This window comes from Lynx canadensis, chromosome A3 (assembly GCF_007474595.2).
Source record: "Lynx canadensis isolate LIC74 chromosome A3, mLynCan4.pri.v2, whole genome shotgun sequence".
Lineage (NCBI taxonomy): Eukaryota > Metazoa > Chordata > Mammalia > Carnivora > Felidae > Lynx > Lynx canadensis.
Window position 1 is genome coordinate 20,168,514 of NC_044305.1, and position 19,109 is coordinate 20,187,622.

Below are 19,109 nucleotides of genomic sequence, written 5' to 3' on the forward strand. Positions count from 1 at the left end.
CAAGAAGACGCTGTCCCAACTCCCCAGGCTTCCTGGGTGACACTCAAGGGCCAAATTCCCCAAGCTCCCTTACTCCAGCTTGAACCTGCCATTCAAGTAGTTTCGCCTCCTCTTGGCATCGGTTTCTTCATCTGTACAATGAATGGGGCTAATATTTGTTTTGAGTGAGGGGAGTTTTGCCAGGGAAGATTAAGTGGCGCAGTGTTATCGGCTGCTACTTCGTAAGAATGTTATCTCATCTCGGCGTGGGGGAGATTAAGAAGGGGTCAGACCTCCTTGACATCCTCCGCACAAGCTCCTCTTCAGGATGCCCTCCATACCGGGCTTCTGTCCTCCCCAACACTGTCACCTAAGGGACCCCCAAAAAGTCTCCCCCGGTGCTTTTGGTGACTTGAACCGTGTTACAGAATTGCTCTGTTGTATGTCCCTGTCCTTGCCATGCAAATGGTAAATAACTTTCCCATGTCGATCTCTCAAAATGGAAGTGCACGTTTGGTCAGGGAGCCAGAGGGGCCCCCTGAGCTCTCAGGACCAAGGCCTCATTCGAACCTCAGGACATTCTCAGGCTCAGGCTTACATTGGAGAGACCGTCTGGGTAGGATTCCCAGCCAGCTGAAAGGACAAGGGGAACTCTCCTTTGTTTGAGTCCAAATAGCGTTAATGTTCCACTTCCTGTATTTACCTTGGTTCCCCACTTTGGAAAATCTTCCCTTTCGGCCCCCACCTTCCTTTCCCCCTTGGCAGTGCTCTCCTGGGTTTTCAGGACTTGCAGGCCCACAGTGTGACAGGAGCCGGCCACTAGGCCCCTCCCTCATCTTGCCAGTCTCAGAGGAAGCTCCTTTGACCCTCCACTGTTATTATTACTATTATCCACATTACTGTGACCGTTGCCACCCGGGGCCCACCCTGCCTCCCAGCCCCACTTCCCAAAGTCCCATTGTTCACAGCTTCCACAGTGACTCCCCTGCCCCAGCCGCTTCTACTTGGCCCTCACATACCACACACCATATACTAGCCCACCAGGTAACCCAAGCCCCCTCCCTCACCCCCAGCACCCCCAGCCATCCCATGGGCCTCCAGCTTCCCATCCACACAATACCCACCCCTGATTCACTCTCTCCTTCTTAACCTCTTCCTGCCCTAGGCTTAGCCCCATGTGGCTTTTTACATTTAAATTAGGGACATTAAATAAAGCCTAAAATCAGTCCCTCTGTTGCACCAACCGCATTTCAACCACTCCATAGCCACGGCCACGTGGTGAGCGGCGGCCATATTGGACGGTAACCATATGAAACGTCTGTCATCCTAGAAAGTTCTGTTAGATGATGCTACACTAGAGAATGGGCAGTAGTGAAAGGTTTCTCAAATAAAACAATACCAGACAAGCGAGTTGAGAAAACTAAACTATAAAGCAGAAATGACAATTTCTTAGTGATAATGAAGAGAACTCATATAATTCCTACTGACCAGGGCTCTCAACCCACACCTCCCTGTCTGATCAGGCCTGCAGAGTTCAGCCTGTTGTCACACAAGGGAACCCAGAAGTTACCAGTATATTGATGATCATGAAACCTGGTTACTCTCTCGGTTGTTCAGTTGCATTAAAAGAAGACATTTTTGGAGCTGCTTTGGGCCTTCCACTGGATGCGGGGCTAGTAACTGGTTAAAATTGAAAGCAGCTACTCAGTGGAATGCTGTTTTTCTAGATAACAACAAATCATGGGTTTGGCCTGATTGTCTCCCTCTATCGCGTTGTCATCATTTGGAAGTCAGTCTAGAAAAGGAAGGAAGCATGAGCTTGTTGATCATTTGGGTTCATGTCCCACCTCTGCTGCCATTTAATAGCAGTGTGACCTTGGGCAAGTCACGACATTCCCCTGGTTTCTCATGTTTCTCACTCAAAATAGGAAGGGAACATTCCTCATGCTAATTCCACACAAGTGTTGGGAGGACAAAACGGGATAATGAAGGGGAAAGTATTCTATAAACCAAGTGCCCCGCTAACAAAAACAGGGAAACATCCATGTAGTGCAATGGCCAAACCCAACTTATCAGTCTATGGGTCTAAAGTGCATAATTGGCCCAAAGTGGTTCACCCAGAAGCTGCACACCAGATGCCATCATGCAACTCTCTGGCTTCTAAAATAGTGATCCCCATGATGGGGGGTGGGAGGGAGGGGAGGGTGGGTGATGGGTATTGAGGAGGGCACCTTTTGGGATGAGCACTGGGTGTGGTATGGAAACCAATTTGACAATGAACTTCATATATTGAAAAATAAAATAAAATAAAATAAAATAAAATAAAATAGTGATCCCCAGCCCTCATTTTTTTTCTGTACGTTTTTGCACCACCTTTTTGATTTTTTGAAATTTTAGCAGAATGCTTAGAGGAATTAAAATCTCTGAATAGCAGGTTTTAACAGGTCAGCCATGACCACAGCGCTGTCACTAGTGAGTTATAAAAATGTCTCACAGGGTCTATAAAAGCCTCCGGTTGGGGCGCCTGGGTGGCGCAGTCGGTTGAGCGTCCGACTTCGGCCAGGTCACGATCTCGCGGTCCGTGGGTTCGAGCCCCGCGTCGGGCTCTGGGCTGATGGCTCAGAGCCTGGAGCCTGTTTCCAATTCTGTGTCTCCCTCTCTCTCTGCCCCTCCCCCGTTCATGCTCTGTCTCTCTCTGTCCCAAAAATAAATAAACGTTGAAAAAAAAAAAAATTAAAAAAAAAAAAAAAAAGCCTCCGGTTGCTGGATTGTGCCTTTGGTCTCCCTCCATCTCCGTGACACTGCTGGGGTAACGCAGCTCACCATCCTGACAAGGTACCGTTCTCATGCATGTCAGAGGAAGGAGGTCTTTCCTTGCTGCTGGCTTGGCATTAAGCTACAACTCCTCGCTCTTAATCATAAGACATCACACCCCATCACCGTCCCATTCAATCTAAAAATCCACGCACAGAGGGGCGCCTGGGTGGCTCAGTCGGTTGGGCGTCCGACTTCGGCTCAGGTCATGATCTCACAGTCCGTGAGTTCGAGCCCCGCGTCGGGCTCTGTGCTGACGGCTCAGACCCTGGAGCCTGCTTCGGATTCTGTGTCTCCCTCTCTCTCTGCCCCTCCCCTGTTCATGCTCTGTCTCTCTCTGTCTCAAAAATAAATACTAAAAAAAAAAAGAAATTAAAAATTCACGCACAGCCATAATACTCACCAACTGTTACATGCTGATCAAGAATTTGACAATATTGCCCGCAGGGGGCTAGACTACACCCACGAATCATGGGATCCTTTTGAGGACTATGGCTCTACATGAGCCGAGATTTCAGAACTAAGACTGAGACTCTAAAATATACAGTATAGACTGGTTTTAGAACCCAACTTCCAGAACAACTGCTATGTTTTGTTTGCATTATAGCAAATACATTTGGACAGCTATTTGCTCATCAAAAAGCATTTCTCTGTACATCATGTCCGATAAAGGCCTCGAGAGCTCTATTGTCTCATGACTCCCCCACCCACCCAGCATCACCTCTATGACATCATTTCCTCTGACTCTCTCTTTCACTGCGTCTACTTGGCCACAGCACCTTCTCGCCTTTCCTTGCACCTTCCAGACTTGCTTCTGCTTCAGAGACCTTACTCCCGTTTGCTCTGCCTGGAATGCCTAATTATCCATGTGGCTCACTCCCCACCTCCTTGTTCAAAAGTTGTTGTCTCCAGGATACTTCCCTTAAACATCGCAGCTAAAATTTTTACCCCTGCCCCCAGCATTCTTTATGGCCCCCTACCTACCTACTCCCATTTAGTACTCAGCACCCCCCGAAATACTAATACGACATTTGCTATCTTCTCTCCATGAAAACAGGATGTTCATTGTATTTGTAGCACCTGGAAGAGTTTCCGGCACAGAATTAATGTGCAATGAATATTTGCTGAGTGAAGGAACGAATGAATGAATGCCATTTGGCCTGAACAATAACTCGCTTCAGGGAGGAAAGTAAGGGCCAGAGAAAATCGGTGGTTTGGCCAAAGTTACGCTATTTCGCACCAGTCAGGCCGAGATTTTAATCCAGACTCAGGATTTACACACTTTGTGCCCTTCAGCCTCACCAGATTGAGCCGAACTTTCTTCCTTTCCAAAAGGGACATTGTAATCCCTGTCTCAAGCCCTTGCAAACATGCTGATCAGAAAGTACGGAAGCAGCGGGAATGGGGAAGAAGGGGACTGAGCCCGGGAAGCCTTGGGGGGTGGGGGGCGGGGGAGGGGTGTCTCAAGGAACCACCGTAGTCAAACAAGTGAACTAAAAGTCCCCGGGCCGGAGAGCGGAGCCAACAGAAGGTCTGTGGGATTCTGTCCTGCAGACCCCTGGCCCTGTCCGTGTTTCTCTGGGAGGCTGCGCTCTTGTTAAATAAACACTGAAGACTGAACATAGTCTCTAGTTTCCACCCACTCTGGCTTTTGCAGGCACACACGGAGCTGGCCTTCCTTTGAACCAGGCCCTAGACACCCCCTAAGCAGAAGCAGATTGACTGGTTTGACATACACCAATGAGGCCATTTTCTATGGCTGGCCCTCTTACGGCTGTCATCATTTTCCTCTTTTAGAAACGGCTGAGTTATCACCCCTCCTTTCCAAGCTTCCCATCCGTAGCAGGGAATATGGCTCGGAGATCAGACCCACACGGGGCATTCACCTCAATCTGACATGTGCCCTCTTGCAGCCGTGTAACTTGGGACAGAGTCAAAGGGATGAAAGAAAACATTTGCACTCTGGCTTTTAGTTGGCCACGTTCACGGGCGCTCAAATTGCATCCTAAAGGAAGTGAGAGTTTGGGGTTTGTGATGTGAGCTGAAAAGCCAAATGGCTTTTCGACAACTTGCAGCAAAAGGCCCAGAAATTTTGACGCCACGAGAAAAGCAGTAAAAATACAGAAAACTTTGAGAAATCAAAGTACCGGCGATATTTATTTTTTGACCCCTCTGTCAGTGAAATCTTCCCCAGAGTCTCTTGAAACTCTAATATCCTCTATTTCAAGGCAGAAGCCATTTTATTATTTGAGAAACAACTGGAAAATTGCTATTTGATCCTTCAATATCATCATTTACTATATTCCCCAGAAGATAAGTACAAATTTACTAACCGAATGCCTTTCTAAAAATTTTAAGTTGCTCTGCGCATTAAATTAAGCCTTGCTAAAATTGGAAGGATCTACGTACTTTAGATTTCTTTTTTTTTTAATTTTTTTTTAATGTTTATTTATTTTTGAGACAGAGAGAGACAGAGCATGAACAGGGGAGGGACAGAGAGAGAGGGAGACACAGAATCGGAAGCAGGCTCCAGGCTCTGGGCCATCAGCCCAGAGCCTGACGCAGGACTCGAACTCACGAACCGCGAGATCGTGACCTGAGCTGAAGTCGGACGCTCAACCGACTGAGCCACCCAGGCGCCCCCGTACTTTAGATTTCTTAATACTTGAGAGGCTACAAACATAGGCAGAGAACACGTTTGCAAATTGTTGTCAGACTCAGCTTCAAAAACCACTCAACTCTGCATCAACCACCCTTCAGCGTAAGTAGGTTCATACGTAACTTCTCTATCTACACAAAAGAAAGAGTCAATGCTCATTTACCTGCCCTGGGTTCTACACTAGGTTTCTGGGAGCTGAAATGCACATCTCAGGAATATATGTACGTACACCAATTTATTGGCATAAAATCTCACAAGACATGTGATTTCTGATACACAATACAATCCAGGGAGAGTATCTCAAAACACATCACTGACATATATGAAAATAAGGTTATTTACGTAAAATGATTCATGGGATGTAATCTATACAGCGGGCAAAGCAGTTAATGGTTTACTTGATAAGGCACCTTTTATTTAGTTAGTTTTATTTTCTTAGAGAGAGAGAGAGTGCACGCAAGCATGGGGCAGGAACAGAAAGGGAGAAAGGGAGAGAGAGAATCTTTTTTTTTTTTTATTTTTTTTTATTTTTATTTTTTTTATTTTTTTTTATTTTTTTTTATTTTATTTTATTTTTTATTTTTTTATTTTTTTTATTTTTTATTTTTTTTAATTTTTATTTTTTTATTTTTATTTTTTTATTTTTTTTAATTTTTTTTAATTTTTTTTTTATTTATTTTTTTTATTTATTTTTTTTTTTTTAGAGAGAATCTTAAGCAGGCACCATGCTCAGTGCAGAGCCCGATTCGAGGCGCGATCCCGCAACCCTGGGATCATGACCTGAGCCCAAATCAAGAGTCAGGCACTTAACCGACTGAACCCCCCGGGTGCCCCAATAAGGCACCTTTTAAACGGATGCCATGCAAAATACATTTAGCGTGTCCCATATCAAAGATAAATCTATACTTTCGGTGTTTCACAACTGCATAGTAAAACTGCTTGTTTTAGAAAAAGAAAGAATTCTCAGAGCTCCTCCTCACAGCCATAGGATAAAACAACGAAGAAAATATTCCCAGAAACTCATTAACAGACGTAAAGGCATCTGATAAAGCCTCTGCCTTCTCAGATTCCCAGTGGAATGCCCAAAAGACCGTAAACATGTTCTAAAGTCTGCGCCAGCATCAGAAATGTCCTAGACGGCAGGGGAGACAAAGAAGGATGGCAGGCCCCAACTTCGTCTATGAAACAGCAGCAGGGAGACAGAAGGGAGGACACCGAAAAGAAATCCATCATTGGGCTGAGAGCCACAGACAAGGCAAGCCTCAGGCCAGTGGGGTCCCTCTCACCCCTGGGGGTTAGCAACATCTGGGCTCCCCCACCGCACTTGGTGGTCTCGCATCTTCTGGTCCCATCCGCCACGGCCCGCCCACAAAGGCCACCCCCACGTCCACTCATGTTTCTAACTCCACCTCCTTCCTGAATCGCTGGATGCCTCTGGGTTGTCAGAGTCAGAGACGGCGATCGAGAGCACACCCAAGGATTTCATTTCAGCCTCAAGGATTTCGTGAACACTGAGGGCAAACTTATACAAAGAAACTTTTAACATATCTTGCTCAACAAGGAGCTAATGCTAGATAAGCCTTGATGTTTTTTAATAGCAGCTCTCCAAGTATGTAGAATCTTTGTTTAACATGTAGATTCCAGGACCCTGTCCCCTGAGATCTTGATTAAGTGGAAGAAGAGATCATTCTAAAGCGGGTAGCCTGTGACCAACATTCGAGAAGCATTGCTCTAAAAGCCAAGAGGTTTTATAAAGAGTGAAAAGACCCTGATGCTAAGAAAATTAAGTCTGCTTCAAAAAAAGATGGACGTTGAAAAGAATCAGAAAAAAAAAAAGTGTTCTTATTCGAAGAATTGAAAAGACATTGGATTTATCAAAGTGCTGCAGTCAGACACAAAGATAATTTGAGATTAAAAAAAATGCACAGATAAACAAGGATTACAGAATTTTGAAATCAAATGAAAAGATTTTAAACTTCTAGAACAATGACAGTCTAAGGGTGATAAAAAGCTACTCCTTCCCATTACAGACTGATAGAAATCCTGGATAAATTACCCGATTTTTAAAAAGGGCACGAAAGTCCTCGGAGAAAAGAAAAATAAATCCCAAGAGCGAAATAGGGGAGGGGAGTATATGAGCTGACCCTGCTCATACAAGGTCACGTTCAGGGTCACCCATACCAGGGTCCTGACCCATACCAGGACACGTTCAGGTTTAGGTAACAGGCCTCAGGATCCCAGGGGTTTCACTGTCCACAGAATAGAGGTCTTTCTCAACTTATGATGGGGTTGCATCCTGATGAACCTGTTGTAAGTTGAAAATATAGTAAGTCAAAAACGCACTCGACGCACATAACCTACCCAACCTTCGCCTAGCCCGCCTTGCAGGTGCTGGGAACACTTACGCTGGCCTACAGTTGGGCAAGACCATCTAACACAAAGCCTCTTCTATACTAAAGTGTTGAATATCTCATGCAGTATATTGAATACAGAACTGAAAGTGAAAAACAGAACAACTGTACAGGCGCAGAACGGCCATAAGTGTATGGGTTGTTTACCCTGTGATCACGTGGTTGACTGGGAGCTAGGCTCACTGCCACTGCCACTGCCTAGCAAGACAAGAAAGTATCCTACCCATCTAGGTAGGCCGACTGAGGAAAAGATCCAGATTTGAAATGCCAAGTTCCTCCCGGATGCGTGTCACTTTTGCACCATTGTGAAGTAAAGGGACCGTCTATACACAATTCACATTGTCAGGGACCGTCTATACCCAGTTCAAGGTCCACCCGAGGCATGGAGTGGAATCAGCCGTGTGCGTAAAACCGAGATCCTCAAAGAGCTGTTCAAAATTCTGACGGGGACCAGAGAAACCCCGAGCATCACCATGAAGAGTCGGCAAGGAAGTTTCCACCACACAGCCCCAGTGGATTCTGACAGAAAAGCCAATCGTTGCAGAAGACGAGCTCAGAATCCAAAATCACAAACCAGATGGGAAAAACGGAGCACAGCTACAGAAAGCTACCGGGCACAGCAAACAGAACAATTCGGAAGTCGTAGCTTGTTATCTAAAGGAGATGATCCAATGAAATATATTACAAATGACTAAAAGAAACAGTAACGAATGAAACAGATGAAAAAAGGAAGCAAATTTGGAAAAGACTAACTTCCAGACTAAATTAGAATTTGACTTCTCGAATTTAAAAATACAACGAATTGTCAAGTAGCCTCTTCGTTAAAATATTAGTGAACCGACTGCAATAATGTAATTATTATGATGCATATATTATATAATGATGATCAAGTTGGAGTGAGGCCAGGAATGCCCACATAATTAAACATTAGGAAAGCCCTATAATGAAATTCACCTCGTTAGCATATTAAAGGAGAAAACTCATATGAGCATCTCAAAAGATGCCCAAAAAGCATTTGATAAAATTTAATAACGGTCCCTGATTTTTTTTAAGTGGTCTTAGTAAACCAGAGGCAGGAGAGGGAAAGGGGACCTCCTGATAACAGCCTCTACAGCATATCTCGATACAAGTTCCAACACACATCCTATGTTGCTAAGCATTTAGTAACATTTCCTTTAAAGTCAGGACAAAGGGAAAGAAATCCTCTGATCATTGTACCTACTCAGCATTATGTAGAAGGTCCTCGTCAATGCAGGTGGGAGAGGAAAAGGAGGAAGTATGAAGGATCAGAAAGAAACCTAAGAAACATTTCTGTTAGTCACATAGAGAACACTGACTATATAAGACAATAGAGGAAAATAATATTAGAACTCTTTGAAAATATCTAGCATTACTGCCAACCATATGGCCATATATTAAAATTAATATCATTCCTCGACCGATAATTAGAAACTATAATAAAATTAAAAATCTCATTCTTAAGAACAACAAAAGTTACAGGATATCTAAGAATAAATTCAACAAAGGAAATGAAAAAGTTAAGAAATTTATGAAGGAAATTATGCATTTGTGCTTAAGAACATAAAAAGAATTCTAAATGCAGAGAAAGATACGCCATGTCATTGAATAAAAGAACTCAAATTATAAAGCAGGCAATAGCCTCTAAATTAATATATAAGCACGTGTTTCCAATAAAAATCACAACAGGGCTTTCCATGGCAATCAATAAGCTGATGTTAAAATTTATACGAAAGAGTAGAGGACCGAGACAATTTTGAAGAATAGGGATGGGTGATTTGTCCTACTATTTATCACTATGGAGCCACAGTACCTAAAACGATGTGGCATTGATACAAGAAAAATCTACCAATATGTGGCGGCATTAAAAAATTGACAAGAAAGAATTTATTTCACGACATTGCAGCAACCGGCCATCCAAATTGAAAAAAAATTCATGTAATCCCTACTTCATGCCATACACAAGCATAAATTCCTTATGGATTAAAAACCTAATTGTGAAAAGTAGAAGTTGAAAACCTTTGAAAGAGAAATATGGGAACAAATATTTATAAGCTAACAGAAAGGAAGGTCTTCTTAAGCAAAAGATAAAAAGCACGAAACATGAAAGATTGACTAATTATATGAAAATAAAAAACTTTTATGGGAAAAGACAACATAAGCAAAAAGAGAAGCTGCAGACATGTGGAAGTTATTTCTAACTCTTAGAATAGGAAAAAAATCTAATCCAGAACATATAAGGAATGCCTATAAATCAGTATTAAAAAAAGACAAACCAATAAGGAAAGGTCAGAGGTTTTGATCAAAGATTCATGGAGGCCTAAGCAAGAGGGACCAAAAGCGCATGAGTCGTGATCAATATCTCAAGCAATGAAAGAGACGTGAAATAAACCATCAGATATACACAAATTTATCAAGTCTAATAATACCAAAGGTTAGTGAAGATACTGTACTTGAAAATCAAGCCAAAAAAAAAAAAAAAAAAAAAAAAAAAAGAAGGCTTTCTTTCCCAGGGTCCTCGAATATTTACAAAAATATGATTACATAATTAGGCTTTGATGAAAACCTCAAAACGTTCCAACGAGGAAAAGTCTCCTACAGCCTATTCTCCGACCACAGCAGAGGAAAACCAGAGGTTTGTTTCTAGAACAGGAACCAAGAAAATAGCCACTTTGGACATATGACCTAAATCCCAAAGGGAGAATGTAAAACCCTCTCAGGAGGAAACATAGGAGGATATGAAATATACTAAACCTCTCCAAAGTAATGATTAGGTTGAGAAGAAAATCCAAACTGCAAATTCAGAACATTTTGAAAATTGTCATAACAAAATCAGCATACTAAAACTTGAAAATATAACTGAAAGTGGTAAGATTTCAAATGCCTCTGTTTTCTCAACGTTGTTCTATTGGTCCTCGTATGTACCTCTAAAAACAAGTAAAAAAAAGAATGAACTGTTTGTACAAATACATATATGCATATGCACACATGTGTGCATATACACATACATATACACACGTGTATGCACGTATATTCACGCGCACGACGTAACCTCTGTTCTGTGTAGATAAATAGCATAGAAAAACAATGAAAGGGCACAACAAATAATAATAGTAATACCTATTGGCAGTGAAAATGGGTGTTTTATTGTATATTTCTCTCATTTTCAAAAATAAGTACGTATTTAAAAATTTTTTAAATAAGGGTAAATTCACTAATTGGTAAAAAAAAAAAAAAAAAGTCCTTGAATTTGTTTAAAAGCGGAAAATGTCTAGGCTTCCATCGGTTTTGGTTTTCCTTTTACTTTGTTCATGCTCTTTGCCAATTAGACAATACTTGGAATATTTCTTCACCTCCTGAAATTTTCTTCCATTGTTTTTGTGATTCCCATCACTGCTCTCTCATTCAGCAGTACCAGTTATGAGCCTATAAGATTTCTTCCCCAGCCATGACCTTCTCTCTGCTAATGCGGACATCTTTGTGTTTTGCCCTCATGCTACAGAAGAGTTTTTGCCAAATCAATTATTTTGTGCTTATAATGTACATTCAATCCTTCTACCTCTAGTCGATGCTACGTCCTTCGAGATGAAGGCTGGATCACAGCCATTCTTGGTCCTGACACAGGGTCCGTGTTCCCCAACAGTTGGTATGGTCACACTTTTTACAGGTTGCGAGTCTGCTCGTTGTTACACGATGTCTCATTACGGCTTCGTTCACCATTTTCCTAATTACTAAAGATATTGTACGTGTTTGGGGGGCCATTCTTATTATCGCTTCCATGAATTTCTAACTATTGTCCTTTGGCCTTTTGCTTTGTCTTCTCATTGGTCTCTAGGAACTCTTTGTATCATTGTATAATCTGATTTCATTCTATACGAAACCCTTAATACGTAAACAGCATGTGCATATATAACATATAATTAGACATAAAATACCGGCTCTATCTCTGATGTTTCTTTGCTTTTTGTTGACGTGTCCTTTGTTATATACCAAAGCTCCTATCGTTGTACTCGACTTACCAATCTTTTATGTTTTATTTATGAAAACTTTTCCTCCTGCTAGATCATATGGATGTTCCCCTCTATTTTCTCTTGAAGGCTGAAAAATCGTGCCTTTAATATTTAGGTCACATTTCAAAGCGGTCACTCCATTAAGTGTTTCTGAATTGACGAAACGGAGCAAGTTCAGCTCTGTACTTGAAGCGCCTGACGCTTGGGAAATCAGAGAAAGATCTAGACCAGGATCCGGCTCTGCCTCTGCGTTAGGGAGCTTTTCCTAGGTTCTGCTGTGTAATAATCCGCGTCCAAACCTTGGTTTGCAAAACCAACCTTTGTTTTTCACTCACATCACACAGTAGCTGTAGTTCAGCCGTGGCTCTGAGCCTCTGCTCCAGGCCGTAAGGGATCTGCCGGTCTGTGCATTAGGGACCAGGCTGAAGGCACAATCTCTACCTGGTTGCCATGTGCTGGCCTCGTGGCCGAGGGGCAGAACAAGAAAGTTGGTGGAAACTTTCAATGGCTCTGGTCAGTCACATCAGAGTCCCAGAGTCAACAGGAGAGAGAGAATATTTTGTCTGCAGAGAAAGGTGACAAGACCCAAGAAATACTATAAACAAATAACATATTCTCTCGCAGCAGCTCCTTTCAAACTAGAAGGCTGGCGGTGTATTTATTAAAGAGGGTTCAAAAATCGAGCTTACTAGCCACTCTGGGCCCAGGGGAAGTGCTGATACAGTACAAAACGGCAAGCTTTCTTTGGCATCCCCAGCTGTGGCTCTTACAAACGTTCACCGCTGGTGCAAAGGAAGGTAAGATCTCCTCCCCACATGTCTTGAAACGGTTCTGCATTCCAACACGGCCAAGGCTCAACCGCCACAAGCCAGCACCCTGGGCCCCGTCCCGGCCGGGCTAGAATTGGCCGCAGAGCCTCAGGTCGAGTGAAGGAGGTGATCAGAGATGGAGGGAAAAGAAAGAAAGCCACAGGCCCCATTGGCAAGGGGAACGAACGCCGCTTGGCATCCAAAATGTGAAAAGAGCTCTTCTGTGCTTTGGCTTTTGGCCCATCTTGGCTTCGGCCACCGCCATTCGTTACCTCCACCTGGCCGGGCGGTGACCCACCCTCATTCTGTCTGTAGCAACAGATAACGTGCAGAGGCATTGCCTGAGCTGTCGCCTGTCGGAGTTCCTCCTTCAGTTTCTCAAGACCTAACCCACACGCCAACACCTCCCTCGAAGCCGTGCTGTGGGCTGCCCGTGACCACGCTCTGCCCTCCGTAATTAGAATGGAATCTGAGCTCACCCTGGAATGCACGGGACGTGCAGAAGGAGCCCAGCAGGATGGTTCCTCCAACCGTAAGCCCCAGCCAGAGCACAAAGGTTCGTGGGGGTAGAAACAGGCATGGGGAGGGCAGGAGGAGGAGCACAGAACCCAGAGTTTGCCTGCCCTTCTCTCTGCACTAAACAGCTCAGAGGATTTAGCGAAAGAGCACTTCTGCCAGGCAGGAAGCGTCTTGGCCCTTTGATTTAAGCCATGGTTCTCTACGTGTGGTCCCCGGTGGTCCCTGGATCCATTGACTGGAAACTTGTTAGAAATGCAAATTCTCCCGTTCCCCCCCCCCGCCCCCATACTTGCAATGTGTCAGCAACTCTAAGGATGGGTCCCACCAATTCGTCTCTTAACAAGCCTTCCGAATGATTCTGATGCACCCTAAAGTCTGAGAACCTCGGTATCAAAGGGTAAACCGGTCCTTGAGCTCGTTCCAGCCCAAACCCTAATCTGGGGGGCACATTATGTCCTAAAGGAAAGTCACTGCAGTTACAGATCCCCAGTAGAGACCCAAGTCAAAGTTTCTCAGGAAACCACCGATATCAGGTACGATTCAATCAACACGATTCAACGCAGAAGGGGACAGACGTGCCTCACAGTGAGGAGAGAGGGTGGCATAGCATAGTTCTGAGCATGAGAATGGACGTCAGACTTCCTGCATTTGACACCTACAATACCACTCCTGTATGTGACCTTGAGCGAGTTACTTAAAACTCTACTGTCTTTCCATCGATACAATCGCATAGTAATAGCATCTTCTTAGTATTGATTGATCTAAGGCAGTGGTTCTCAAAGTGTGACCCCTCCCCCAGGCCAGCCTCATCAACACCACCTTAGAGCATATTCAAGATGGAAATGCTCAGGCCCCGTCCCAGACCTACTGTACTCATTATCTATCTCTGGAAAAAAAAAATGTATATATATATATATTACCCCAAAATTCAGCAGCCAACAGCATCAAACGTGTGTTATCTCCTATCTGAATCAGAAATCTAGACACATCCGCCGTGCGGACCTCACCGAAGACCTGAGTCATGAACAGCTTCTTCCCTCAGGACAAACGATGCAGGAGAGATGGACATTTTTTTATACCTTTATTTCAGAAGTGACATCCCATCTCTCTTACCATATTCTATTTTCTTTAGAAGCGAGGCCATAAAACCAGTTGGCATTCAAGGGCAGGGAATCACACCAGAGCATGCATAACAGGAGGGAGAGACGTCCTACCACCCCTATTGGATCAGAAACTCTGGGGGTGAGGACCAGACACCCATGTGTTCACAAGCCCTCCAGGTGACTCAGATATACGTTCGAAAATTCTACGAGACAATAGAGGCAAAGCACCTCATACAGGATCTGGAACCCAAAGACTCAATAAAGGTTATTTATTTACCTTCTCGTTATAACCTGATGATAGGTTATATCATTATAACAGCAGAACATCTAACTACTTGCGGCTAAGCTTTCTGCCTGACTCCAAATATCAGGTGTCATATAGACCATCCGTTGTCAAATTTAGTCGAGCCCTCGAATCGCCTGCAGAGCTTTTAAATGTCGTGTCGCCAAAGCTTCGATCTTCACAATCAGATCAGAATCTCCAGGGCTGGGACCCAGGCATCCGCATTGCCTAGAGCTCCCTAAGTGATTCCAATACGCATTTCTGGTTAAGAACCGCGGAGATGTGCTCAGAAAGCAGGTCCGTGATGGCTCTCTCCTCTGTTAGTCTACCTTCTTGGAGCTAGACTGTTGGCAAAAACGAGCCTTGATTTGTGGCGGGAGATCAAAATAATCAAACATGCAAACAAGCAAAGAAGCAACCAGTCTCGGTGGTGCACATCCTGATAAGTTGCCTTAACAACCTTCACGCCCCCTTGTCCTGCAGCCCCTTCCCATGTCTCTGGCAAGGAACTGAGCTGTCCTGCCAACTAAGAAAGTAGAGATGGGGGTGTGCGTGGCTCAGATGCTGGGCCAGTGCCCCTTGCAGATCAGAATGCTGGCAAGAGGAAGGACACGGTCTGTTCTCTCCGGCCTTGAAGGAAAATTAGGCGGTCACTCAGCTCCCCGGAGGCAGCTGGGAATCCAGCTGCCAGGTGGAGGGGCCAGGGCCACGGGCGGGGGCAGAATCGGGGGTGATAGGACCACTCTTGCCGTGAGTCCTCTACAGATCAGAGCTCACCCAAGCTGTCCTCCTTCCGAGCCGACAGAGCCCCGAGCCGCCCACCCCTGGCCCAAAGTCCACCCTGACACAGAGCCAGCTTCCGCCAGGCTTCTCTACCCCACCAGCCGCCACCCCCAACTGTCCCCTAGAGGATTAGACTTGGGAAGTCCGACCTCTGGCAGTTCAGGTCAGCGTCGTGCTCTAGCTCTGCTGCCCGGGGGATTGTCAGATGCTCAGAGGCCGCTCCAGAATATTCTTGGAAGCTCCCACCACGGGGCTAATTTGGGCCCAAGTCTACCGTTCACAGGACTGTTGAAATAGGAGCAAAGAAGACACAAGAGGGGAAACTTTTTTAATCAAAAAAGGAACAGTAAGCCTCCACTCACAGAGTTCGCTGGCCAGCCCAATCTTTCATGAGTCAAGAACTGTGGCCAGCTGTGGAGCGGTGGGGGGAGGAACAGCCTCGGGTGTATGGAGAGGGCAGCTGGGGCGTGGGGGGCTCGGACACCACAGAGGTGAGCAAAATCTTCAGCTTCCGACGGTCCAGGGGCCCCGTTCCCGGCTCTGGCACTGCGTCACCCTGACAGGTCTCTCTGCGCTCCTGTTCCCCGACCTCTAAAAATGGGATTCTAATTATAAGGGTTGCTTGAGGATTAAATAAGATCATATACGTGAAAGGACTAAAGCATTTTCTTTTCTAGGACAAACAAGGGAGAGGAAGGGGAATGAGAGCGGGGAGGGCCAGGCAGAGGAGAAGGGGAAGATGGCGGGCTTGCAGCCGCCACAAGGCCGCCCCTGGTGGGAGGGAGGACCCCACGAGCGTCAGGAAGCACGCCGGCCCGCACTGTGGGACCCTGTCAGGCAGGCACCCAGCACGTGGGCCATTTCGGCCCCCAGCCATCCCCACAGCAGACATGCGAGGTGATCCCCCAGGCGGCCATTACTGGCCAGTCAGAGTGGACACGGGAGAAAACTCAATGCCCAGTTCTTGGAGGAGGCTCGTCATTTAACAAAGGAGACCTCTACAATCTGTAGATCATCTCCTTCCCACCCGAATTTCCCTCAAAACCTGTTTTATAACTTTTACATCTCAGTCTTTGTCCAAGACTTCCTCTGTCTTCCTCTGTCAAGGAAATAATCCTGGGTCCCCGCGGCAACAGGTCAGCTCCGTGGTTATTTTTAGGACCGTGATGTAACAACGGAGTCACAGCCTAGATCAAATCCCTCTCACGCACTCTGTCTCTAGAAAGTTCTCCGTTCATGAACTCTGTAACCAAAGGGCTGTGACGGACAGTTCCAACGCAACTGTCAAATCCCAAGACCCCAAGAGAAAAGATCCTTCCAACTTGACATCTCGTAACAGTTTCCTACATCCAACACTCAGCAGCCTACCCACACTGTACAATTAAAAATAAAATTGGGCTGGCTGTTCAGACGTTTGCAAATGATTCCTCATTTATGACAACTCCTCGTTTGGGGAAGAAGAAAAAGTCTTCCATGACCAGTGTTTGCCTCCTTGGCTGGAGGTGTGCATTCGGGAAACACTCCCTGCCCGCCGCCCGTGAAACCCGGAATGAAGGCCCTGGCAGGCTGCGGGGCCCTCCTTGCCCACTTGTAATGAACTATAGGAAAGGACACCATGGCCTACTTTTCAGGAAACCTGATGCCAAATCCAAACTAGGGAGGGGAAAAAAGAAGGGAGGGAAAAGGAGCTTTGATTCTGGAAATTATGACTTGTTGACATGCTTCTTCTCTTTCCTTGTAATCTGTCTCAGCAGAGACATGACTTTAATTATAGGTGGGCAGGTGGGCCAGGCCAAGAACAGGGCTTCCACTGGTATCTGTGCCTTGGAAATGCTGGGCTCAGAGTCCCCAGCTCCTTCCAGGGCTCCGGCTGCTTCCGAGGCCAGCGGCACCCATCTTGAGGAATTTCCAAATGCTAAATGAACAAGATCCCATGTCCTGACTAAATCCCCTCACACATGCCATCCCCCCTGCCCCCCACCGCCAATGACAACCACAACAAAAATCAAGGATCGTGAACTCTGAGAAAATGATTGATTGATTCTGTCTTATTGCAAGATTACCTGCAATACAGTCATTTTGCTCTTATCTGGACCACGGCGAGTCTCAATTCTCGTCACTCACCCTAAATAAAGCATAAAGTGTTGCAAAAGAAAGAAGTTGTGAAATCGTTATTGAACACCCCATCCAGGCTGGGCACTGTATTCACCGTCTTGTGTGTTTTCTCACTGAAGTCAGGTGATAATCATCAGAGATAGGGTCGATTACCCCCCCCCCATTTTAAAGATAAGGCAACTGGGAGTCAGTAAGGCCGAGTGACTTCTCCAAGTCTCCACATCTGGGGAGAGAAAGAACCAGAATTTGAAACTGAGATCAAGCTGTTTTCCTGCCCCCTGGTTCAGTGCTGTTTCCTTTCCAGCGTGATCTTTCAAAATCACCCCTCTGCCTAAAGTCTATAATGATTCCTCCCGCCCACAAGATAAGGTTCAAAGTCGAGTCTGGAAGGGCTGGGGTACTGAGCGGGGGGTGATGACAGGGGACAAGCCAGCAGTCCTGTGTGTGTGTGTTAGATGGTCGGTGAGCTACATGGACACACTTGGGAAGCCCAGGCCCGGGGTCCACACCTGCCACCAAGTTGTTATCCATTAAGCATGAATCAAACAATGAGGGAAGGAAGGAAGATAGGGTTGAACAAATTACTGCGTATGTAGGAATTTCTTCCAACCCCCTGGGCTTGGTCTCCTCGATGTCTCTGTTGTACAGAACCAACAGACCTTCTGGATTAGTTGGGAAAAGGCTTCGAGGAAGGAGGTGAGGAGAGTGCCCCCCCCCCGCCCCTGCCCCGTCCCATTACACACACGCACGCACACGGAGTAAAATAATAGCAAATCATGTGGGGTTTGATGGGGGAGGAATTCTCTTTCCTTGGGTGCCTTTCTATTTAGGACCATGCAAAACTAAATCGACCCTATGCCGGAGATTTTTAAAGACCTTTTTTGAGCAGTTTTTGCAGCAAAACTGAGGGGACGGTGAAGAGGTTACGCGCGCTCCCCATCCCTCACGGGCATGGCCTTCCCCGTGACCGTCATACTGATGGAGGGGTACTTTTGATGCAACTGATGTACCTGCATTGACCCATCAGAGTCACCCGAAGACCATAATTCATTCTTGGTGTTGGACAAATGCATAATATCACGCATCCATCATTTAAGTGTCCTGCAGAGTATTTTCACTGTCCTAAAAATTCTACCTATTGAGCTCTACCCACTGATGCCCCTCCCCGACCCCTGGCAACCACTGATCTTTTTACTGGCTCCACTGTTTTCCTTTTCCAGATTGGCATATAGTTGGAAGCATACAGCATGCAGCCTTTTCAGATTGGCTTCTTTCGCTTAGCAAGACGCATTTAAGATTTCCTCCCTGTCTCTCCATGACTTGAGTGGTCATTTCTCTTTAGTTCTGAATAACACTCCATTGTCTGGATGAACCACAGTTTATTTATCCACTGACCCCTTGAAGGACATCTTCGTTCCTTCCAAGTTGGGGCAATTATGAACGAAGCTGTTATCAATGCCCACGTGCTGGTTTTTGTGTGGATGCAAGTTTTCAACCACTTTGGGCAAATACCAAGGAGCCTAACTGCTGGATGGTGTGGGAAGAATGTCTTAGTTTTGCAAGACACTGTCGAACTGTCTTTCAAAGGGGCTGCACCATGAAGGTC